The 19,416-nt window shown below is 40.7% G+C and overlaps 1 pseudogene; it reads left to right on the forward strand.

Moving 5' to 3' along the window:
• The first annotated feature begins 1,355 nt into the window (after nucleotides 1-1,355).
• Nucleotides 1,356-4,691, forward strand: LOC137761580 (keratin-associated protein 3-3-like; annotated as a pseudogene).
• The last annotated feature ends 14,725 nt before the right edge of the window (nucleotides 4,692-19,416 follow it).

Raw genomic sequence — 19,416 nt, forward strand, 5'->3', positions numbered from 1 at the left:
GCAACGTCCTCTCGCAGGGGCGGTGCCGCGCACGTAATATAGCCGCCCCGCCCCTGCGCCGCCTGAGCGCCCGCGCCCGCTCCGCCCCGCCCACGCCTGTTCCCCCCTCTCCCACCCGAGCCACGGGCCGGGAGCGCGGCGCCGCGCACTGCGCTTCCAGCTGGGGCCGAGCTAATGGAGGAGGAGGAAACCGCCTTCAGTTAAACCGACCCACTGCAACATTTATTGGCCTTTCAAGATCTTTGGTGGCAGTACTCGTTTGCTATTTGCCTTGCCCGGAGGCTGCTTCTACCCAAATGCTTTCGGTCCTCAAGTTGGCATTTTCAACTCGAATCCAACACCTTTTCTTCCATTTTATATTTGTCGTATCTATTTCTCCAGCTATTTGTTTAGAACGCCCTAAAATTTTATTTCAGTGTTGATTTGTACAACGCAAGTTGGCAATTACTCTACGTAGGGGATTTTCTTCCGTTTAATATTTGGTTTAATTTTCCTAAGTCCTGCCTTGCGAATTGAATTTTAAACTCGGCAAGGGCCTTCCTTTTGTCTTTCCCATGACCCCTGATGCAGGGTTTGGGAGATAAAAATGCTTGCTTTTGGAACGTGTACTCCACTCCATACTGCAGAGCGTATACTTTACAGGCCTTGTTATGGCACTTCTAGCCAAAGAAGTCATGTAAGCCTCAGAACTGCAATTCTGTGTTTTCTTTACCTACCAAAAAGACGGATCACCTTTAAGATTTATTCTATCCAATTTAGGACCTGGTCATCCAGTTACGAAGTCCCCGTAGTTAACAATGAGGATGAGACCCAGCTAGGTCACACACTTTGATTCTATTACTTTTCCTATAGGAATACTTCTGGCCAAATTATGATGAAACCCTCATAAAAGCTCATGAAAAATAAAGGGCTGTGATTTTGTAAAAAGAAAACGATCACTCTCGAAAGAAATGTTATTTTGGTGTGTCTTAGAAGTTTAATTTTTCTCTTTACTAAGTAAGAGGTGTGTTATGTTCTTCAAGTTTTAGGTAGGAGTGCCAGAATTTAAATATGTGATAGAGGTTAACGTCTTAAACCCCAGAGAATCTGCACAGTGGCTTGCCAATGTTCCAGTCTAGTCTATCTCTGACTAAGGAGGTCAGCTATACCCACTGTTTGGTGCTTTAGCTGTCACAATAATGCTGCCCCAATTTTAATTCGAACTTTGGAAAAATAAGCATGTGAACTTTCTCCCATAGGCTAGTATGATTTAACTGATTAATAAATTTTATTTTTAAAGTTCTTTTCAAAAGCTTTTAAGACTCATGCATTTTACCATGCAGTCATATATAAAGATGAAAGTGTAAGATTTGTGAAATGATTTGAGTTGAAATTAATGAATTATGTATAGTACTAGTAATTCTCAGTTCAATTTAATGAAGGTGGAAGGGATAGCACCCAAAATAGGAACTTCCTAATGGTGCCAAAAACTCATTTTAGCCCTTGGTTGTAATGTCCTTGGAGCTTATAAACAAGTGACAAACTGGAATTTGAGCTTTTCAAATTCTTTGCCCTTGTTCAAAATAGGAAGAGAACTACAGGGGGCTTAAATGTTCACAAACTGGATAATTAGTCCCCTAATGAATCAGAGTTAAATATAGTTATTATGATGGTCATTTAAGTTTATGTGTCCTTAGATATGATTTACAGTTTTAAGTATTAGTGATATGAAAACAATTTCTATTTAACTGGAAAAAGCCTATGAAAAATGTATATCTAAATACCGATTTATAACAATTGTTCTTAAATCAGTTGTAATTATAAACATGAAATATAACTTTAGATGGGCATGAGAAAATTCCATGGCTTTGCCTCCAAGACCTTTGTAACCTGGAGATCATCTTCAGTCTGCTCATTTTATAGCCCAGGAAGCTGAGGTCCTCCCCCCACCCCAGGGTTCTTTTCATTACACTGGGCCTTCTTACACCACATTTAACTGAGAAACAGTTTTTGTAAATGCTCAAACAGCCATCATCTTAACTGTTTGTCCTTTTTACAAACAGCTGAAATCTACCATTCAACATTTTATTTTACCACTTGAAAGTACAAATAGTGACTTCATTTTAATAATTGTTTTTTCTTCTTACACTTTTAATGCTGTTATGATAGTCCTGTTCTAGGGAGACCAGTAAAAGTACAGATCACTTTCTCTAAATTGCTGAGGGACCTATAAGGAACTTGAAATCCCCCCCTTTTTGAAATCCTGGAGACTACCAAGAATACAGAGTGGAAAAGGGGGAAAATTAATTCTCAATAGCAAAAAATGATTAGTGAATTACCCATGGGTAATAGACCTATGACAGGGCGTTAGAGAGTTATAGTGCTCAGAATATATAGCTAACATTTTGAGGTTGAAGCAAAGGCACATACCTGAATCTGTAGTTTGTCACATAATTCACTCAGCAAATATTTTTAGCACCTTCTCTAAGACAGGCACTAGGAATACAGCAGTGAACTATGTAATTATGCCTTCATTCTCTTAGAGTTAGCCAATAAATAAAATAGAGACGGTAACAAGTACTGCAGGGAAATGTAAAACAGGAGAGGGGCAGGGTGTGCTGCAGCCGGGGGAGATTTTCAGTTATAAATGGGGTGGTCAGGAAAGCCTAAGAAGTAAGGTAACATTTGAGGTGGAGGGAACAAAAAGTAGGCCTGAGGGGAAAGATAGACAGGGAGATCAGGCAGGTTAGGGAGAGGAGGGGAGATACAGATTGCCAGCAGCCTTGCCAGTGGTTTTGTAAGGACTTTGGCTTTTGCCTCCAGTGAGAAGGAAGAAACTGAAGGGTTGTTAGCAGTGAAGTGACATGAACTGACAAGAATGCTAAATTCAATGGACTCAAGATGCTATTCCATTGATTCATTGTTTTTTGGTATACACAATCAATCCCAATTTAATAAAAGTAGCATGAAACACACTGAGATACATTTTCCCATCTTCTTACGAAAATATGAGAAGTCACAAGTACCTCCAAATTATTAAGTATTAAAAGTACACTTTCATATAGACTAACAGGAAAGCACAATCAGAAGGGAGGGTGTTTCAAATTCTGGTTAAAAGTACAAGGTTAAAAATCAGACAGACCTGGGCTGCAGGCCCAGCTAGACCACATAGTGGCTGTGTGATCATGCACAATCTATTTATCTCTCTATACCTGAGAGTACTCATGTCTAAAATGATACCTGCCTCATGAGGTTGTTGGGAAAATTCAGCGAGATAATGTAAACTCTGAGTACAGGGCTGGAAGCACAGTAAGAGCTCAGTATATATCAGTCTTCATTAGCTATGTCGAGCAATTTAATGAACTTAAGAAAACCTAGAGTTGGATTGTTCAATCTTATTTAGGAAATTATAACTATATATATTTTGTAAATTGTCAATGAATTGTTCATGGTGAGATGTCAGTCTGGGAAAAAGTGAAATGAAGTCTGGGCAAGAGAGTGCAGGCTTCACTGCTAGGCCTGGCACTGTCACCAGCTGTGTGACCTTTGGCAAACTGCACCATCTCCTCTGGATGTTTGTTTTCTCCTCTATAAATGAAGCAGAGCAGACTAGAAGATCTGTAGAGCCTCTCCAGGGAGAACCTTCTGTGAGTTTCCTCTTTGCTGACTCTAGGCTGTCAATGGAGGAGCACTGTTGAACTTTGAAATATTGGCTATTCATATGCAGGTTTTTACTTGTTACATTCAAAACTTTGCATGAGAGTCTCAAAGCATTTTATAATTAATTAGTAGACATGAAATTTGAACTAGTGTATTACAATTTTTGAATTTTAAATGGTACAAAATACTCCCATTTACTTTAGACTTGGATACCACAACAGGCTAAAAGGTTTAAACTAAATGGTTTCTCCAAAAGCAAACCAGAGTCCCAACGCCATGGCTTGCTGTGCTTCCGGTTACTGCCGCAGTGTCCACACTGGCCCTGCCACCACAATCTGCTCATCTGAAAAATGCTGCCGATGTGGAGTCTGCCTGCCCAGCATCTGCCCACACACGGTTTAGTTACTGGAGCCAACCTGCTATGACAGCTGTCCCCCAGCATGCCACATTCCTCGGCCCTGTGTGCCCACCTGCTTCGTGCTCAACTCATCCCAGCCTCCCCTAGGCCTGGAGACCCTCAACCTCACAACCTTCACTCAGCCCTGCTGTGAGCCCTGCATCCCAAGCTGCCGCTGACCGATGACTGCTTCACTCAGTGCCTGGCGATAACACTGAAGCTATCTGTTCAGCATTCACTTGCCTCAGTAGTTTATCAGATATTGAGGCAGACCAGACGGCCTAGATATGCACAACCTACCTTTCATCTTAATGGAAAGAAAATCAAGAATTTTTAATGGTTATTTGGCTGAGTAACCATTTGGTTCATTTGGGCAGGTGAATGTCATCTATTATCAAAAGTATTGATATCTATAAGACCTCAGACTGTTTGTTTGTTTTTTCTGGCTGCACAGCTTGTGGGATTTTAGTTTCCCGACCAGGGATGGAACCCAGGCCCTCAGCAGTGAGAGCGTAAAGTCATAACCACTGGACCGCCAAGGAATTCCCCAGACTGTATTTTGTTGGTCATGTTGCTTCCTAGATCCCATTTCTTATATTGAGTATTTTCATAGAGGAAAAATAATTTCTTGATGGGTTTTCCAATAAACTTTATTTCTGTGGCAATAAATAAATAAAGTAAATGGTTACTGTTTGAATCATCTCGTCTTTGATGTTATGAATCTCTGTCTTCACATAAATTATATAGCTTCTGTAGAATAAGATGTGCCCATTAGAAAGCTGCAGGAAAACTAGAATAATGTAGTTAATAGTAAGATATCAGGGCTTTTCTGATAACTAAAATATTTACCAGGTTAAGACTAATTAACATTTACCAAAACTTATACCGAGGCAGGTTGAGCAATGAGGAGTTTATAGAAAGTGCACACTATCACACGTTACTGGTGGCTGGCCAGTATCACAGTACCTAATAAGAAAAGGTGAAGAAAATATTTAGACCATCCTGAGCCAAACAGCCAAGAATGAGATGAAAGACTAAAGGGATTATTACCTCATAAGCTCTCACCTTCTACTTGCGACATAATCATCTGTCTCGAAGTTAGTCTAAGTTCCTTGAGGACAAGGAGAGGAACTTGACTTCTCCAGCACCTGTACAGTGTCTTCCATCAACATTCACCGAGAGGGAATTCCCTGGCCATCCGGTGGTTAGGACTCCACGCTCTCACTGCCAAGGGCCCAGGTTCAATCCCTGGTCAGGGAACTAAGATCCCACAAGCCTGCAAGCTGTGTGGTGCAGCCAAAAAACAAACAAACAAACGACCCCAAAACATTCACCGAGAGCCTGGCACTGCACTGGGGAACAAGATGGGGGCTCCGAAATGAAAATATCCTCTAAAAATGTGTGAACTATACTGCAACCCTGACTTGAACTAAAGGACTCTTGGTTGTAAGAGAGAGTTATCAAAAAATCAAGCAGAGGCTGTAATAATAAATTTTATTCAGCAGAGTCTTCTTGGCATAACACCAGCAAAATAACTAAATAAATAACAAGTAAATTTCTTTGCAAGCTCGGCTTTCCACTTAGCTATTATTATTGTGGACACCATTAGTGAACAACACCAAGGTTCGTCAGTGATCCTAAACTAAACTCTTAGAACTACTGAACGGATTTTTTTATGGCCCATAGATTTAATTACATGTCCAGGTCCTCCCCTCTACATTTATAGTGTACTGCACAATTGCTTCCATCTAGAAGCAGGATTGTGTTAAAAACGGATTTCATACTCATGTTTAGAGGAGCCAGGCCCAAGGCTGTGTAGTCTATTTCTCTATTTTAATGCTCCATCTTTCCTTATCCATTTCCTTGTTAGATAGTAGCAACACAAAGGTAGGGACTTCATATTCTCCATAACTCCAGCGGTATTGCCAAGCACCAGATGCTCAACAAATTTTTTTTTACTTTATTTAGAAGGTTGTATTAGACTATTAAGAAAGTCTTCCAACTCCAGCTATAAGTACCATGCAAAAGTATCATCCACAATCTATCAGTTGACTATGATCTGGAAAAGCACATAGAGGTGACACATAGGAGATTATTTACCAGCGTTAACCAATACAGTTGCCACAGGGTAGCTATTTAAATTAAAATTAATTAAAATTAAATAAAATTAAAAATTCAATCCCTCAGTCACATAACCACATTCCAAATGTTTCATAGACATTGGTCTCATACTGGACAATGCAGAATAGAATGTTTCCATCATCACAGAAAGTTCTTTGGGACACTGCTCTTATAGACTGCTTTGAAAGTACAGCTTACACCAAGGGACCAACTCTAGTCTATATGTGGCTCAACAGCCAGACTATATGGAAAGCTGGCCCCAGGAATTAGAGTAAAAGTGTGTGTGTGTGTGTGTGTGTGTGTGTATCATACATTTATAGATATATACACACAGAGTCAACTCCCAATTCATCCTTTTATCTACTTAACAAATATTTACTGAACACTTACTATGTACCAAGTAGTGTACTATGTTCAGGGAAAACAAATATGAATGACACAGTCCCAGACCTCCAGGAGCTTGCAGTTTGGACATTAATACAAGCTATAACCAGGATGCTATGGGACACTGGTACAGGTACATGGGGATCCAGCCATGTTGACCATTCGCTGAGCCACTGTCTATAGCGTTCCGATGGTATAGGTCTGTACACATGCTTGCCCACCCACAAACGTTCACACATGTGAAAACAAAACAAAACCTCACATACACCTTCAAGAAGTCAGTTGTATGACATTTGCAGGTAAGCAGTAATTAGCTAAGATTATCTTATATCATATTTATTATTCCATATACAGAGCTGCCTATCATTTGCAGACTTCTGCCAGATGATAATTAAATAAGTCTTTCATTAAAAGCTGTCAAGAAGGGACTTCCCTGGTGGTCCAGTGGTAAAGAACCTTCCTTACAATGCAGGGGGCGCAGGTTCAATCCCTGGTCAGGGAACTAGGATCCCACATGCCGCAGAGCAACTAAGCCCGCGTGCCACAACTACTGAGCTTGCGCACCTCAACTAGAGAGCCCGAGTGCTGCTGACTACAGAGCCCATGCACTCTGGAACCCATGCACCACAACTACAGAGCCCATGCACCCTGGAGCCTGTTAGCCACAACTAGAAAAGAGCCCGTGGGCCTCAACGAGGATCCCACGTGCCGCAACTAAGACCCTACGCAGCCAAAAATAAATAAAATAAATAAATAAATGATAAATAAATCTTTTTTTTTAAAAAAAAGCTGTCAAGAAAATAAGTCCTGGGGATGTAATATATAGCATGGTGACTATAGTTAATAATACTGTATTATATATTTGAAAGTTGCTAAGAGAGTAGATCTTAAAAGTTCTCATGACAAGAAAAAAGTTTTTTTTTTAACTACGCTTGGTGATGGATGTTAGCTAGACCTATTGTGGTGATAATTTTGCATACAAATATCAAATATATAAACTAATATCGAATCATTATGCTGTACATCTGAAACTAAGATAATGTTATATGTCAGTTATATCTCAATTTTTTAAAAAGCTGTCAGGTGTTTAGGGGAAAAATCAAACTAAAAACACCTTCTGCACTGTCTTAATTGCCTAGATACTGTGTGTATACTCTGTGTCTGTATAACCTTTCCTTCTTTTCACTGCTTTCACTTTGGTCCACCCAAGCACACTTTATTTTTTTTAATTTGTTTAATTAATTTATTTATTTTTGGCTGCACTGGGTCTTTGTTGCTGTGCATGGGCTTTCTCTAGTTGTGGCGAGTGGGGGCTACTCTTTGTTGCGGTGCACGGGCTTCTCATTGCAGTGCCTTCTCTTACTGCAGAGCACGGGCTATAGGCACGTAAGCTTCAGTAGTTGTGGCACATGGGCTCAGTAGTTGTGTCTCACGGGCTCAGTAGTTATAGCACACGGGCTTAGTTGCTCCATGGCATGTGGGATCTTCCTGGACTAGGGCTCAAACCTGTGTCCCCTGCATTGGCAGGCAGATTCTTAACTACTGTGCCACCAGGGAAGCCCCCAAGCACACTTTAGTTGGGCTATCTTTTAAGTCTGCTGTATTTTGTCCTGATTCATTTATTCGTGATATCAACTGCCAGTTATTGAGTGCCTGCTATGTACCAGCCACTGTGCTAGGCATTTTATACAAAATATCTCTAATCCTCATAGTAATCTCATAAAGTGGGAATTATTAGTCTCAATTTATATATATGGAAACTGAGAAACAGAGGGATTAAGGAACTTATCAAGTTTAGTAAGTGGTAAAGCTGAGATATCAATTCAGGGCTGCCTGACTTCCATGCCCAGACTCCTTCCTACACCAGTGATAGAGTTTCAAAGTCAGAACTGACATGTTCTAATTCCAGCAAGATTTCATAGTGTATAGTATAGGAGAAAGAGACAGCCAACAGTTATATTACAAGAGTAGTATATTATGAGAGTGCTACGATAGTGGTGTGTATTCACTTTGGGAAATGGGTTAGGGGGCTTCTTGGGGGAAAAGGCACCTGAAAAGGTTGACTCTTCAAAATTGAGGAGGTTGAGAGAGAAGGAAGGACACTCCAGGCAGTAGGAACAGCCTCTGCAAATGCACAGAGGTGAGAATCATTGCTATAGCTAGAATTCAGTATGGCTGGAGTATAAAGTTTGGGGGAAGGGGGCATGAGCAAGGGTAGGGGTAAAGGTAGGGAATGGTTATAGGGAACAAAGAGGCAGATTGAAAAGAACCCAGCCAAGCTAGAAGTTGGAGCTTCCTCCACTGATAAAGAGGTGGGGAGTGAGGGCACTAAAGAATTTTAATCTGAGAAGAGGCATGATCGGGTCCAAATTTTAGAAAGATCATGTAAGGCAGAAGAGTATAGAAAACTCACATGCCTACAGGTTCTAGGCAGGATATATAAATGAATGAAGAGATCCAGGTGTAAGAAAAACTGCAGTCATGATGAGACACATAAGTGTCACTTGGTCTTAGGTCAGGGGCACCTTGGGAGTGATGAAGATTTCAGAGAACTAGAGCGAAGGACCCTATTTAAAGGGTCCCTATGACTCTATGACCATGTGGGAACAGGACTCAGGATTGCCAGGTTTTCCCATTTTTAAGGGACATGGGAAATCTTCATTTTTCTATGACATCCCCTGAATTTTGGAAGTGGCCAACACTATGCAGGCCAAAAAAACTACGTCTTTGTCCATGTGTTTGTAAGCCCTGGCTAGAGGGTCTTGAAGCGAGCATGGGCGAGAAGAGCAGGTAGGAGGCTATTTCAAGTGAGAAGGGATGAAGGCCACTCTGACAAGGTCAAATGGGTTTGTATCGTCTTGAGAAGGGTAAAGGAGCTGTGAAGAAAGATCACTTAAGATTCTGAGGGTTTTCTTACATGACAGTGATGTTTATTTGGACTCTGACATGACCATGCAGTCTTGGTAAATATAACTATTGGGTTAATTTTCTAAACAGTGCTGACATTAGAATGGAGATGGGATATTTTGTGGGAGGGGGCACAGTCTTTACTAAGGGGGAGAAGTTGTGCAATGCCTAGCTTTGGGGGCTTTTTGGGACAAGTATACATAAAGCATTCAACCTCTAACCCGTTCTTTTCATCCAACTCACTCCAAAAATGGTCACAAACAGATTAAGAGACACATGAATTAAGTCATAGAACCAAAGAAAACCTTAGCAACATGTCAGGTCTGGAAACTTGTTCCAATTCCCTCTACTTATTTATACCACTGAAACAGGGTTAAACTGAATATCCAGGAGAGTTCTGAAGAATACAGGATCCCAACAGGAAATTTGTAATCCAAGGGGAGGTGATGTGTGGGAGGAAAGCAGGCAGCCTTGATAGGTAGAGCTTAGCTGTCAAGTGGTAGGTAGCCCAGTTACAGGACCACGTGGAGAGACAGAGACAGAGACAGAAAATGTATGTATGAGAGTCTTTACAACTTTTTGTTTCTTAGCAAAAAGTAATGATGCTGTATTTCCTACGGGTCATCTCCCTGAGTCACTGTCTAGTTGCATCATTGCATCATTTCTTAATTACTTATCATATATTACACATATAAATATTATATCATTATCTCATCCTCACAGTGATAATGAGATTGTATAAGGCTAGGACTTGCTTATTCTAATATGTTTAAGATTCAGTATAGGTGTCACCTCCTCCAAGAAGATCTTCCTGATTGCCAGCACCAACCCCCCTCACCTTTTATTGTATTAGGTATGCCTCCCCGGAGCTTCCAAAATCTCCAGTGCTATTCTTGCCCCATGGTTTTATGATGATCTGTTTCTGTGTCTGTCTCCTACTGACTGACCTTCTCAAGGGGACACTGCTGTATGTCTAGTTCATTTTATGTTCTTAGATTAGCCTGAGAGGTAAGCATTCAGGACACGTGACGTGTGGAATAAATGAGCCTTTGTAGATAGGCATAGCTCAGCAAATGGCTATATCCCTCACAAGCCAGGTACCTTAGGCAAAGTTGCTTCCTTCTTTCAACTTCAGTCTCTTAACCTATAAAATGATAATGTCCTTACAGATGGCCAGTAGACACATGAAAAGATGCCCAACATCACTAATTATTAGAGAAATGCAAATCAAAACCACAGTGAGGTACCACCTCACACCAGTCAGAATGGCCATCATTAAAAAGTCTACAAATAACAAATGCTGGAGAGGGTGTGGAGAAAAGGGAACGCTTCTACACTGTTGCTGGGAATATGAATTGGTACAGCCACTATGGAAAACAGTATGGAAGTTCCTCAGAAAACTAAAAATAGAATTACCATATGATCCAGCAATCCCACTCCTGGGAGTATACCTAGACAAAACTATAATTCAAAAAGATACATGCACCCCTATGTTCATAGCAGCACTATTCACAATAGCCAAAACACGGAAACAACCTAAATGTCCATCGATGGAGGAATGGGTAAAGAAGATGTGGTACATTTATACAATGGAATACTACTCAGCCATAAAAAGAATGAAATAATGCCATTTGCAGCAACATGGATGGAACTAGAGATTATCATACTAAGTGAAGTAAGTCAGAAAGAGAAAGACAAATACCATATGATATCACTTATATGTGGAATCTAAAATATGACACAAATGAACCTATCTACAAAACAGAAACAGACTCATAAACATAGAGAACAGACTTGTGATTGCCAAGGGGGAGGAGGGAAGGGAGGGATGGATTGGGAGTTTGGGGCTGGTAGATGCAAACTATTACATTTAGAATGGATAAACAACAAGGTCCTAATGTATAGCACAGGGAACTATATTCAATATCCTGTGATAAATCATAATGGAAAAGAATATAAAAAAGAATATATGTATGTGTATAACAGTCACTTTGCTGTATAGCAGAAATTAACACAACATTGTAAATCAACTATACTTCAATTAAAAATAAAATAAAATGATAATGTCCTATCTATCCCTGAGAGGTGAAAGTCACGTATGTGAAAATACTAAACTATAAAATGTCAATGTATGGTATACATGTAATTATTACTTACTTATGAAACATAGACTTTTGGGGAAAAAAGAAGGGGGAAGCTTTTATCTACCTATCTCACTCTGAAATTGAGTGGTAATAACATAGTGTTTCTTGAGTCTTTACGATTTAAGTTTGATAGCTCTAGGAATAAGATCATGGTATTGGCTGGGTTAATAAGCTACCCCTCTTCTGATTGGGCGTTGAGACCACGCTCAGTTCATCTTTCTCCTGGAGTAAAGTCATATTTAAACAAATAGTCCAGAGAGATTCTTGACTCTTGGATGCTTATCTGTGCACAAAGTTCACAAGCACCATTCTTGCTAAAGGAAAAAGATAACCAGGTGCCTTATTCACCTTACTTCTGCGGAAGCATTGTTATTATTGTAAAAAAATTAAAATATTAAAACTGATAAGGCACTAAAAAAAAGAGTGCAGTGCTTTAAAATGTGAAGACAAAGTCACTGACTGCCCATCCACTGGTGATGAATGAGCTCGCCATCCACCTGGGATGGATATTGAGGCACTGTCGGCTGAGAGCTGCACAATCTAACGGTGCAGAATGGAGTTTCACCTCAGAGGCGCTTACCTTATCCATGTTTTCCCCTCCAGAAACTGAAATTCTGAACCTGGCCTTTATTACCTAAATAGTAGAGCAGGCCAGCAGTCCTACGACAGACGAGTTTGAAGCAAATTCACTCTCAAATTACGATTGATCATTTTGCCTAGGCAAGCTAATTAAGCACTTTGTAAACAGAATCTTAATTTACATTTGTCCAGGAGGAACTGAGGGAATTGACACAAATCCCCAAGTTGAGAGACAGCAGCCAGTTCTGTTTTAGGCTCACACTTTGTGTGTATCTGAAAGGTGATATGATTTTTTTCCCAACCTAGGGGAGGTGTGTTGGGGTGCAAAATGAAACTAATTTCTAGTTTTATCTTTCATCTGACCTTGAGTCAGGTTATATCGTTTACTTAAACGTGAATTCCCAGAACAGGAACTTTCAAACACAAGTACAGAAAGATTTTACAATGTAAATACTAGTGGGTTTTCTATCACAGGTGTTCAAAGTTAGCAGTACTTTCCATCAGCATGATAAAAAAGAGCTGCAGGGAAGTGAATCACTCATTAACAATTCACAAGAATGGTGAATCTTTTTAAGGCCCAGCTTAAAGCACTTGAGTGGCTTACTGCTGCCCTGGAGATAGAGCGGGGAACCCTCCCGGGCCCTCCAGGAGGTGGCTCCTGCCGCCTCTGCAGTCTTACCTCCGGTTTCTCCATACTTCATCGGCCTGGCGGGACCCATCTGTTCCCAGGGCCAGCCTCGGTGTCCTTCCCTGTGCTGGGAAAACTCTTGGCCTGGCTAACCCCCAACTCAACTTTCAGGTCTCAACGTAATCCTGATGCCCTGACCAAGTTCTATCCTCCAGACTGAGCTTTATCCCCCATGGCGGTCGCACCTCCCTTGTCCTAACACTTGTTTGTAATACAGACCTACCTCAAAGGAGCACTGCCAATGCAAAGGGTCCGCCGAGTGGCGAGCGATGTTAGCTCCCCACCTGTCGTTACTGTCCTGCTAGTCTCCTTCCCTAGATTGTATCTGCAGGAGTGCAGAATACATCTGTCCTGTTCATTCTGTAACACAGACCTCCCACAATGAGGAGAATCGGGCTGAATTATAGGTGCTCAATAAATATTTTTTGAATGAAGGAATACGTAAAAATCTGTTGAATGGGGGGATGGGGAGTTATTGTTTAATGGGTACAGGGTTTATATTTGAGATGATGAAAAAATTCTGGAGATGGATGGGGGTGATGGTTGTACAACATTGTGAATTGTTTTTAATGTCACTGAACACTTAAAAATGGTCAACTGGTAAATTTTATGTTATGCATATTTAACCACAATAAAACATTTTGTTGAATGAATGCATCAGTAGTTAACTATTTTGAAGCAGGTCCTATCCATCTCTAATATTTCAATTCGATAAATATTCATAGAGTGCCTGCTACGGGTGACATAAAGGTGCACTCTTGGACTTATTTAATAGTCTGTGAAATACACTCAAAATTCAAACCAGCCACCCTTTGTATGTAAAACATGTTTTCACTAGATAGACTGGTCATATTTATCTTTGTATTCCAAGCAGCTAGCAGCACTTAATATGTGCTCCATTAATTTTTCCTAATTCAAAAATAGAACGTTGACAGTAACATAGTGTTTGTTTAGGGTTTTTCCCATGACCAAATGCTTCCACCAACAGAATCTCATATTATCATAGAGGCTCCTTCACTCTTACCCTTTCTTCTCTTTTCGCTTTCCTTCATATCCTTCATGTTAAAAGCCATCCCTTCCTGACTTTTTGTTGCCAGAATCAACACAGCTTTCTCAGTTTCTTTATCCTTGTTTTACCAACTATTTTCAACTGTTCATCTCTAGCTCTCATTCCCACATGTCCAAACAAATTTTGCTATTTTATACCTTCAACAAAGCCCAAGTCCTGGGAAAGAGTTACACTTGACTCTGGGGTAGAAGACACATTACTGGGATAAGGACAGCTTAGCAGAAGGTAGATTGGGCTCTGTACTCTAGAATCCTGAAAACCCCCTACCCATTAAAAAATCTTTTGAGCATCCTTGAGAGTACATATTACATATTTCACTTCAAAAAGGAATCACACATTGTTTGTACATAATCTGAAGTTTGCATGATGGTCATGTTTTCTGGTTTCCTCCATAGTTTTCCACTGAATAAATGTCAGTCTTTTTATAATGTAAGGAAGTAGATAAGAAGATACTGTATAATGAAAGGAAACATTATAAAGAGAAGGGAACATCGAAAGTATGAGGTTAATCAGAGTAATAAATAATAATCTGGTTTTCAAGGTCTAACGTCAGTGTTACCACCAGGAGCAAAGTCTTGCATAGACCCCAGCTTTCGATAACAAACAAAATGGAAAGAAGTAGAGAGATGACAATAGTCGGATTAGAAGCTAGAGACCTCATTTGACTTCCACCTACCTGATTCCTTTGACACGTGGGCAAAGTTTCCATCCTAATATTCCTAATAGATGCAATATAGCAGAGTGGTTCAGGGCACAGAATTGAGCCAGGCTGCTAGAGGTAGAACCCTTTTCCCTTTCTTACTAGCTTTATGCGGGGAAGCAAATTTCTTAACCTTTCCATGCCTGTTTCCTCATCTTTTTTTTTTAGCCTCACAGCGTGCAGGATCTCTCCCCGACCAGGGATTGAACCCGGGCCACAGGAGTGAAAGCCCAGAATCCTAACCACTAAGCTACCAGGGAGCTCCCAGTTTCCTCATCTACGAAATGAGAATAATAAGAGACACTTATAAAGTTGTCTTTCTTTCTTTCTTTGGCTGCGCCATGCAGCATGCGGGGATCTTAGCTCCCTGAACAGGGATTGAACCCATGCCCCCTGCAACGGAAGCGCAGAGCCCTAACCACTGGATCTCCAGGGAATTCCCTCATAGAGGTTTTATGAGCATTAGATAAATTAATATTTGCAAAGCACTTAAAACAATGGTAGGCTTGTATTAAGTATTACATCAATGTTTGATAAACAAAATCACAAATATAGTTAATTCACATCTCAGCACCTTATAGCTTGCAAAACAATTTTCATGTACATAATCTCATCAAATTCTCACATTCTGAGATAGTTATTATTATCTCCTTTTTATGGATGGGGAAATAAGTTCCCTAAGTGTTTTTTTCTTTAACTTAAAGGCTTTGACACAAAGTTGATCAAAAAGAAAAATGAGGGACTTCCCTGGTGGTCCAGTGATTAAGAATCTGCCTTCCAGTGCAGGGGACATGGGTTTGAGCCCTGGTCGGGGAACTGGGATCCCACATGTTGCGGGACAACTAAGCCCACGTGCTCTAGAGCCTGTGCGCCACACCTAAAGACCTGACACAGCCAAATAAGTAAAATTAAAAAAAAAAAAAAGAACAACGAGCATTTCATATCTTTTATTTCTTACCCTTTCTCCAAGGGAAAGGATCAGCTCTCTTCTTCCCTAATTCCACAGCAAAGGGAACGGTGGTTAATCACTTAATTGTTATTTGATGGCTACGACAAAAAATAGAATAGTTATCATCAAAATAAAATATAGTTTGTATTCATGATATATGGCGTATTGCGTGTCTAAGAACATTATCTATTGGTAAGTCCTTCGTTGCTTAAGGCAACAATATTAATTTTGTACATATTAGTCTTAATGATGTGCATTACACTTAGGCTCCTAGGTACAGTTCAGGCTATCAGCCTGTAGAGAGAAGGTCGTTGTACTTTGGATTGAGAGAACCTTCCTCTTCTTTTCCCAGTACACACCCATACCTGGAGTTATGTAAGAAGTTTATTTTCTGCTGTGCAGTTATTAGCATTTCCTACTTTTTTTTAATTTTTAAATTTTTTGGCCCTGCAGTGCAGGGCTTGCGGGATCTGAGTTCCCCAACCAGGGATCGAACCCTGGCCCTGGCAGTGAAAGCACGGAGTCCTAACCACTGGGCCGCCAGGGAATTCCCAGCATCAACTGTTTTAAATAGGATACTATGCATGGGCAAAATTCTCAGGGTAGCAGGATGAAGAAGAAGGGCAAGATTGCCTTCCTTCTCATGCCCTGGGTGGCCCTAGACACAGCAGAATGGTGTTAAATATACAGACTTAGGAGCTAGGAACTGGCCTGTCTGATTTTAAATCCCAGCAATACCATTTTCTAGCTGTGTGACTTTAGGCAAGACACTCAATCTCTCGCCATTTCCTCATTCACAGCATGGAGATAATGGAAGGATGTAGTGTATTGATAGTTGGAAAGATTACACAAGTTAATGAATGTTAAGACTTAGAATAGGTACACTCATGGCAAACATTCAGTAAATGTTAGCGGTTAACATTATGTTCTATTTTACTTAACATTCCTATCATCTTCTTGTCTAAGTCAATGGCTTTCAAACACTTTTGCCCATGACCCTCAGTAAGAAATACATTTTAAAGTAAGAGAGTAGCATTGACGTATATACACCACCAAATGTAAAATGCATGGCTAGTGGGAAGCAGCTGCATAGCACAGGGAGATCAGCTTGGTACTTTGTGACCACCTAGAGGGGTGGGATAGGGAGGGCAGGAGGGAGGCTCAAGAGGGAGGGGATATGGGGATATATGTATGTATATGGTTTATTCTCTTTGTTGTACAGCAGAAACTAACACAACATTGTAAAGCATTTATACTCCAGTAAAGATGTGGGGAAAAAAAGAAAAAAAAAAGAAATACATTTTATATCACAATCCAGTATACTCACACATAAAAAACTAAATTGAAGTTTCACGAAACACTAATACTCTTAGTATACACAGCGTACTCTATTAATTTCTATTCCCCTTTAAAGAAAAAGTACTGGTAGTAGCCTATGAAATTCATTTCACAGCCCACTAATGGGTCCGTTTGAAAAGTTCTGCTCTTTGATACCTGTAATAGGCAGAATAATGTCTCCCTCACATGTCTACAACCTAATCCTGGGAACCTGTGAATAGGTTCCTTTAGGTGGCAAAGGGAACTCTGCCAATGTGATTAAGGTTACAGACTTTGAGATGGGAAGATTGGACTCTCCAGGTGGGCCCTGTCTAATCTCATGAGTCCTTAAAAAGTGGAGAATCTTTCCTGACTAAGTGGAGAATCTTTCCTGACTATGGTCAGAGAGAGATGTGATGATGGAAGGGTCAGATACGCAAAGAGAGAAGGACTCAGTGTGCCATTGCCGGATTTGAACACAGAAAAAGTGGCCATGAGCCTAGGGATGCAGGTATCCTGGAAACTGGGAAAGGCAAGGAAATAGATTCTTCCTTAGAGCCTCCAGAAACGAATGCAGCCCTATAACACCTTGATTTTTGCCAAATGAGACCCATGTCAGGCTTCTGACCTCCAGAACGGTAAGACAATAAATTTGTGTTGTTTAAGGCACTATATTTGTGATAATTTTTTAGAGCAATCATGGGAAACTAAAACACTACCTAATCCAGAAACCTTGACTTCACCTTTCACAACTCTCTTCTCCTAGCCCCACTCATTTCAACAAATCACCTATTCCTTCTGCTTTTACCTTTGAATATCTCTGGAATAATCCATCTGCTTTCCCAATTTTCATGGCCACTGCCCTCATTCAGGGCCTATTCATCTCTCTCTTGGGCTGTAAAACCTCCTGTTTTCCCTACTTCTGGGCCCTAACCTGTCTCACAATCCCCTCCTTCTGGCTTTCATAGTTAACTTTCTTTTTTTTTTTTTTTTTTTTGGCTGCGCTGCATGGCTTGTGGAATCTCAGTTCCCCGACCAGGGATTGAACCCAGGCCATGGCAGTGAAAGCCTGGAATCCTAACCTCTAGGCCACCAGGGAACTCCTCATAGTTAACTTTCTAAACTACCGATATGCTTACCTCTTTGCACTTTTGATGCCTCATCACGTCTACAAAATAAAATCTGAGGTCTTTAGAGTGATATTCAAAGCTCTTCAAATGACAAATCTAAAAGGACACATTTCCCTATTACAATTTTCCCTATTCTGGCTCCTCAGAATATTATATTTATAAAGTTATTTTCCATCTCATTTTATTATAGATGGTTGTTTAACTGTTTTTCTTTTTGTCTTAAAAAAATTCCTTCTTGGGAAACAAAGAAGGGAAAAGAAAGAGCCCTGCCAGTCAGCCAGCTCCTCCTGCATCCCAACTAAGACCTCAGAGTTTGTCATTTATATTATGGCTCTCCAACCACAATATGTTTTATTTTTTCAATTAGGGCGTTAGTGGCATGGGGAACTGTCTTTGCTTGGGAAAAATAAACAAATTCACTAGGCAGTATAGTCTTTACTTGCATCTGTTATTTTAACAAGTCTCATTAAAAATTTGTATCCATCTATGCATTAGAAAGGTCCTGCTGGACCTAACGTTAAAATGTGAACGATAAAGAAATGCATGATGTTGCCCCCTCCTGCCTCTGGGGCAAGAGTGTGAAGAACTTCCTTTCAGTCCCATAGGTAAGAAGGAAGCCATTTCTCCAATGGAAACCAAATTCTTCTGTCTTGACCCTGCCCCTAAGGTTTCTCTGCTACTGTGCTTTTTCCAACGCAACCCTTTGGTTTAGCCAACAAAGTCAGATCAAGTACAGGGTTAAGTTTCACCACAGCCAGAGAGAATTTCAGATTACAAACTATGCACCGTAGTAGTATGGTGTATTCATCTGCTAGGGCTGCCATAACAAATACCACAGACTGGGGGGCTAAGACAACAGAAATTTATTTTCTCAGAGTTCTGGAGGCTAGAAGTCCAAGATCAGAATAGGTTTCTTCTGAGGCTTCTCTCCTCATCTTGCAGACGGCTGTCTTCTCCCTGTGTCCTCACATGTACCCCCTGCTGTCTCTCTGCGTGTCTGAACTCCCTCCTCTCATAAGGACACCAGTGAGATTGGATCAGGGCCCATCCGAATGGGCTTATTTTAACCTAATCACCTCTTTAATGTCCCTGTCTCCAAATACAGTCACATTCTGAGGGGCTGGAGGTTAGGATTCCAACATATGAATTTGGTGGAGGTGCACACAGTTCAGCTCATAACAAACAGCGCGGGTATTACTTCCTGACACTCAGCCTTGCATAGAGTTCTAACAAATTCCCTCTAGGTGCACCTCAAAGCCTCTGTTATGGCCCTTCTGTTTGCATAGTACATCTCCTTTTTCTAGTCTCAAGGCTGGGCTCTACGCCACAGCCCTGACTGGTCTCTCGAGGAATCACGTCTTTTCTTGTGGAGGCTCACACGCCTACCCATGT

This window comes from Eschrichtius robustus, chromosome 3 (assembly GCF_028021215.1).
Source record: "Eschrichtius robustus isolate mEscRob2 chromosome 3, mEscRob2.pri, whole genome shotgun sequence".
Classification (NCBI taxonomy): domain Eukaryota; kingdom Metazoa; phylum Chordata; class Mammalia; order Artiodactyla; family Eschrichtiidae; genus Eschrichtius; species Eschrichtius robustus.